Raw genomic sequence first — 7,457 nt, forward strand, 5'->3', positions numbered from 1 at the left:
TAAATAAAATCTCACTAGAATTCTAAGGAGTCACACTTCATTTCCTACGCAATTAAGAATAGCTTTTAAATGAAATATTTTAAAATTAAATGATAGAAAATTTCACTCTATAATTAATCATGATATAAAATGCTTTTTTGATGCATAACCAATTATCTTTTATTGTTGACATTTCATAAAATACTAGTAAGGGGGCCCGAATTTGCCCGGTCGTAAAATAGAATTAAATATATATCTAATTCATTCAGTATTTTTTTCTTTATTATTACAGAACAAATATCTATTGAATATCATTTTGTACATAATATATATTACTGGTTTCAAATAATATAAAATTATTAGTTTTAACAGGAACTAAAATAAGACCCAAACGATTTAGCTTTTTATCCGCGTTCACTACGAATAGATAAGAAAGATTTTGGCTTTAACTAATTGTAATTAAGTTAAGAAGATAAAGCGTGAAGTTTCATAGGAACTTTATTAAATTATCAATTAAATAAAAGGTAACAGAAAAAGAAATAAGGAAGAGATCACTTTAGGCCATATCATTTTGAAGCTGTATTTCTCGCTAAAAGAGAAAAAAAAGCCGGGATTGCACAAAGTAAATGTAAAAAGCCAACCTCGCCTTCAGAAAATATTCAGATGAGACATATAGTTGGTTAGATGAGAATTGGATATGAAAAAATTATAGGGGACGGCACGATGGCCGTAAAATAGAAAGAGGACAGAAAAAGAAAATAATGATAAAAATATATAAATATATATAAAAAAATGAAATCTAAGAATATATTTACATTTATAAAAAAATATTAAAGATTAGTTACAAAGTTGCTTTATTTAAATTGAAAAAAAATTCAAAATTTCAGATAACTTACAATTAAGTTCTGAAAAAAAATGAACGATATAAAAGATAAATAAATCAGGAGAATTAAGTAAAAAGACATAAGAAAAGCATACGATAATGCCAAAGAAAAATAAGAAAGTTAAACAAGTAAACAAAATGAAGTTCTTTCAGAGGTAAATCAGATATGAATGTACGGAAGCTATCCCAGTCAGCCATAGAGTATCGGTATACAGTACGGTGGAGGGCTACGTCTGGGGACTTCTTACATTTTCTTAGAACTGCAAGCCTGTGGAACTCTATTCCGTATGCCTGCTTCCCACCGGACTACAACTTGGATGTGTTCAAGTCCAACGTTAACAAATTCCTAATGAACCGCCCCCTTAAGTAAACACTTCATCAAATCTCCACACTAACGTACTGTACTTGCAATAACCCTTATCCCTGAGTGGCTTCCGGGCCTTGATAAGTGGTGATCACTGTGTAAAAAAAAAGTAGACTACCGGAAATTATGTCTTTTACAAGATTTAAATTAGATTAAAGTTTATATCTAGTTTATTGCGCATGCACACGCGCACACACAAATATAGACATATATATATATGTGTGTGTGTTTGTGTGTTTGTGTGTGTATCACTATGTACATATACACATATATACATACACACACATACACACACACATATATATATATATATATATATATATACAGATGTACGTATATGTGTGCTTGTCCTTGTGTATGTCTGTATGTGCATGTGAATTCCATGAGGAGATATTTGTTATAAGAGGAAGTTATTATAAAATCTCAGTCTAAAACAAATTGAAACCTAAAAAAAGGTTTATCTAGGAAATAGGAATAGAAAAATATAGAAAGCTTCCTCCGCATGCTTCGTCGTTCATATAAGGTTTCAGCTTTTATAATCTCAAGCCCTGTAAGGTTTCAGACTTAAGAATAATAGACGTACTCGCGTACCAAATACTTACAAAAACACACTTCTCTTAAATGTCGATATGATATCTAGACAAGTAAGACTAAAAATCTTAAACGAAGACAGTTGCTCACATGTAGCAAATGCATTTATATTTGATGTGAACAGCATCGTCACGAATTAAGGAAAATTATCGGTTCATTTGTGTATGAACGGCAAGGCAAATTTATTTCTGAAAGTAACAAACTGAGAAAAATGCGATTTCAATGGTATCCTACAGAAACCGGACGTCTCCTTACACCGCTGAAATTCGGATTGGCATCTGAAAAGCTGAAGTATTAAAATCATATTGTATACCGTTTGAGAGTTAAGAAACTAAACCAGGATGCATATTTATACTCATGACTTGTTGATATTAAACTTATACTGTATTCTTTAATTTTGTATCTATTTTTATTTAATACATGTTTGCAAATATATAAAGACAAGTATAATATGTTACACCATCATTTAGGCAATATTTTGCCGATTTATACCCATAAAAGTTCATTTATTATTGAGACTTTATATAATCTTATGCATGATCGTATAAGATGTATATCCTAAACCAGTTCACTTTAATGTTGCCATATTATGTATGCGTATTACGTATATATATATATATATATATATATATATATATATATATATATATATATATATATATATATATATATATATATATATATATAGATGCATAACAATGTTTTTGTACAAAGTTATCTACATATTCCATGAAAATACTTCTCGGCTTTGATTACTGTTGATCCAATATGTGCTATAGTAAATTTGATGATTTTTTTATAAATATATCCATGCTTTAAAAGTAAATATAAAATACTAATATCACTTTGGATCACGCTATACAATTTCAACGTTATAGCCTATTCCTGATCTATTAGCATTTTCTTAACTGCATCTTAATCTCTCTTTTAAATTTAGCAGTTACTAAATTAAATGACTGCTATTCATTCTTTGTATTCAACGTTTTTCGTATTGTTTTATGCATATTCCAATGCATATATATTATAACATTTCATTTAAAAACATAAAGTGTATTTATATTAATAGGCATTGAATCAACATATTAACATAGCCGAATATATAATTATTGACTAAGATATTGCTTAAAATTCTGCTCAGTGCTGAAATAAAATTACTTTCCGGAGCAACGCCGTATCGTCTGATGTTGTCTTATAAAGTTGTATTCCTTTATGTGTATTTGTTTGTCCACAATTTGGTCAATATGTACAAAAAGTACTCTTTTTCACAATAATGTTCTCCCACCAAACTTTCACAAGAAAAAACTCGTTTAGCTAAAAACAATATCAATAATTCCTCCACCCTATATCTGTGCCTAAACCTAAACGTAGATTCCATGAACAAAGCTTCTTTCTTAGAAATGCACGCCTGTGGAACTGTCTTCTGTTTTCCTGCTTTCCAGCTGACTACAATCTGATTGTCTTCAAGTCCAACGTAAACATGTTCTTAATAAGCCGTTCAACTTAATTTAACCAATTTACCAAATTTTCATTACTAAGGGTTACTATATTGTCCAATTGACACTCTTAACCCTTATCTTCGAGTCGTCTCTGGGCCTTGATAAGTGCTGATGCTAATGTAAACAAAGAAAGAAATTCTGATATTTCAAATAACATTACGTTATAATACCTTTACTTTGATATCATTTTAAGAGCCTTTATTCGCTCTATATAATCGTTACAATAACAATCGTTTAAAACAAAAATGTTTTATAATTTTAGAGACAAAAATAAATGAGTTTTATGCTTCCATGAATTCAAAGAAATCGGGGAAATCGTAAAAATAATTAAGATATTCGGTGTATCTTAAATTATATGTTGCTAACCCTATCGCCTGCCAATATGTTTCAACTTGGAAACGGTACATACGTACTACTAGTTTATTAATAATGTTTAAATTTCAAATAAAATGTTAATACTTTTTTCGTCAAAATATGCTTTTTAGAACCATTATACGAGATTGTGCAAAGCCATTAATAATTTATGATTGAATAATCTTACATTTCAGTGTTCGTTTCCAATCAGTAAGGGCTGAAGGCACATTTGAATAAATGTACAGAATATGAAAAATAAAAACGTTCTTTACTTAAAAGCTGTTTCACCAATGAACATTATTTCATTCTTGATAAAAGATGAAAAGCAAAAAAAAAAAAAAAAAAAAAAAAAAACGAAATATTAATCGATACTTGAGTGAGAACATCACGATGTAATGTAATAAAGCTAAACTTACTTTATTTCATGTATCTGCGTCTATCAAAAGTAAATAATACCTTCGTGTATCAGGAAAAAAGAACATAATAATTCTCCATCCATCCTGAAATGCACCCAAGTTGAATTATTATTAATCATTACTGAGAATGGAAATAATCGGATGTTTTAAATCTTTTATTATTTTAAAGTTTTTTTTGCAATTGTTAAAGATAAGCAGATTAGAATTACTAGCATTAAATGTTACCATCCATTTACGACCATATTTCACTACAGTCTGAGAGTCATTGTTTTAAGGATTCTGCAATTGTCTTAGATATGTGCACATTTGATCTTTCTTGGTGCATGTTAACGTTGTATTATAATCAAATATATCCATCTATTATCAAGAAGGTCGTTAATGAATATCAGCGATAATAGTGGTCTAAGGATCGACCCCTAAGCACCTCTTGCGTTAATTGCTGTTTTGATGCACACACATCAACGACAACCTTATTATCCTATTGTCTTATAAGGATCTAATTATGTTTTGTATTCTTGCCCTTATACCGTATGATAAGTTTCGTTTTTATTGCAATTTTACCCTAAGCAAGGCACGATGCAACTTTGATGTAGGTAGCTACTATCTGGGAGATAAGTCGCAGGGATACTATGACGCGAGTTGAGGAGCAAGCATTACACTTGTATTCCTGCAAGTAAGTAGAGACAGGGAAGCAGGAACCCAACAGAAAATTCAAAAGTTCAGTATTTCTGGGGCAATTAACTATTAACGTAGTATGTTTTCTGGCATCTGGGGACCTTAACTCTGTAAGCGTGAGATTTTGCTGCTTTTCGCGTTTGTAAGTGGTATTTACATCGAGGGGGGTACAATGGCTTTAGTTCGTCGGAGAAGATACCATTAAAATACTTGTAAAACAGGCAGAGGGATGATACATTACGTCGATGGGACAGTGGCTGAGAGTTCTGGACCTATAAGGTTGGAAACTCTCTTCTAAACCCTGTCCTGAAGCGAGAGACTGGTAGCAGATACGCCAGCCCAGATGTGACAACGATATTCATACATGTGCGAATAGTGGCTTTGTAGAGGTACATGATACTTTCAGGAGTAAGTAACTTTCTAACATGGTAGAGAAATCCCAATTCATCGCATCAGCCGCGGAAATGCCCTTGATGAATCTGTTCCAGTTACTGTTAATTTTGAACGTTAAGCTGAGGAGTTTTACCGAAATACTTTCAGGTAATGCAGCCTCAGCTATCGGTTATTTAGAAGGTTTCCCGTAATTATTAAACGAAAGAAAACTTAATTTAGGCAGCATTGATTTCACGTTTTTATCTAGTATTCTCGTCATTGCCTTAGATATGTGTTTATTCATCTTCCCATCGTGCCTACTATAGAGCGTGGTGTCTTCTACAAAAAAAAACATCTCAGAGACTGTATATCAGTGAAGTAATTTATGAATATCGGGAATAATAAAGGACCAAGTATCAACCCGTGCTAGACACTCGCATTTATATCAAATTGTTTTGAGGTATGTCCATTGTGGGCAACCTACATTCTTCCCTTACTTAGAAAGACTTTATTTATATTAAGTATGCGTCTAGTAATACCATATAATCTGATCTCCCTGAGAAGATAATCATGCCAAATCCTGTCAAAAGCCTCAGATATATCTGGGGCTAGTGCTCTCCATTTCTCTGCTTTATTAACTGCATGGTAAATACTTCATAGATTACAGTAAGGATATTTGCAGTAGAACGAGCTTGCCTAAATCCATATTATTGTGTGTACAGAAGTTTAGCAGCTGCAAGGTGATGGACTAGAGCTTGATTGATTATGGACTCAAATATTTTGGGGAAAATAAAGAGGAAGATAATAGGGCGATAATTTAATGTGTCAGTTATTTCTCCCGAATTCTTGTAAACTTGTACCACAGAAGCAGTTTTCTAGCAGCTAGGAAAGCAATATTCGTTAAGTTATTTGTTGAACGGTTAAGAGAATAGTGAAGCAACCTCAGTGGATAATTTTCTTAATAGTACAGCCGGGCTCAGATCAGGTCAGCTTGTTTTTGAAGTGTTGAAGCTTTTAATGATATCATGCATTCGAGAGTAGGCGATTTTCAGATCAACTAATCTGATTTATTTCTGCAAAGGAAAATCAGGGAGGAAGTGGTTTGCTGGGTGCGATGTAGAGTTTGTAGGCCAACCGACTAGAAAACATGTAAGCTTTCTCGGTTGCAAGTTAATGAGTAGTTAGGGGAATTGTTGACTGACCATTACTTGCTACACTGTTATAGATTTTCCAGAAATCACACGTACCTAATTTCTTTGCTTCAATGCGTTTTCTGCTGGTTTGGTATATTCTTTCTTAGCTGTCGCCATTTCTTTCTTTACAATTACTTTTGTTTGTTCGTAATGGATTTATGTCGGTATGCATGCAGCTTTTCATCAATAGCAATTGCGCAAGTAGAAGGACACCATTGGGGAGAATAAGTTTTGCTATCGAACTTCCGTGTGAGAACATGTGCTTCAATTGCTACTTTGAACATTTGGTGGTCTCCTTTACACACTGTTCTGCAGGAAGAGGAATATTTTCCCATGGGTCATCTCTGATAAGATTCCTTATAGCTTCCCAGTTAGCTTTTTTTATAGTACCGTGTCGTTTTGAGTAATGCCACTTCAGCTTTGGGTTAAGTGTTAAGGGTTATTTCTGCCATTTTCACAGCGTGATCAGCATTTCCGAGAGGGCTATGCGCACTCATTAAAAAATCATCGGAAACTGTGGTCAGAAATAGACCTAAAAGTGGAGCTATTTTATCTTGTAGATCAGGGAGACGAGACTGTAATGTTACTGTCTGTGATAGAAAAAGAGATACAGAGAAGCTATAAGTTTTGCTAGCAGCTGCACCTGTGCAAGTTGAGATGCCAAGCCAATTATGTGATGGGTTTTATAGTCACCAAATACATGTACTTGTGCACTAGTATGAAGAGAAAATTATGTATCTATGCTGTCAGAGACTTAGTTGATTAAGATGCAATCCTCGGTCAGGAGCGGCCGGTACAGAAAATATAATTAGCTAACTCTATATTGCAGATTAAGGCTAAAGCACAGTAAGGCTTGGTCGTCTAATTCTAGACTTGATTCGCTATTCAAGAAAATGGGTTTCGAATATGAACTCTAACTCTATGCATATGTCTGCCTGAGTCCTTACGGCAAAGTAAAGTACGGCTGGCATGTTAAATTGGTAAGAGATGTGATAAGAGCGTAAGTAAGTTTAAATTAGCGCCAAGATATACGGAGAAAGAAGATAAATAATTTAACATCATGGAAATTATTTCTAAGCCCGCGGATATTCGTGAATACAAGCATCAACGACGAAGCGAGTTGGTTCTGTTAAA

Source organism: Euprymna scolopes, chromosome 25, assembly GCF_053919585.1.
Source record: "Euprymna scolopes isolate OS-2025 chromosome 25, ASM5391958v1, whole genome shotgun sequence".
NCBI classification, from domain to species: Eukaryota; Metazoa; Mollusca; class Cephalopoda; order Sepiida; family Sepiolidae; genus Euprymna; species Euprymna scolopes.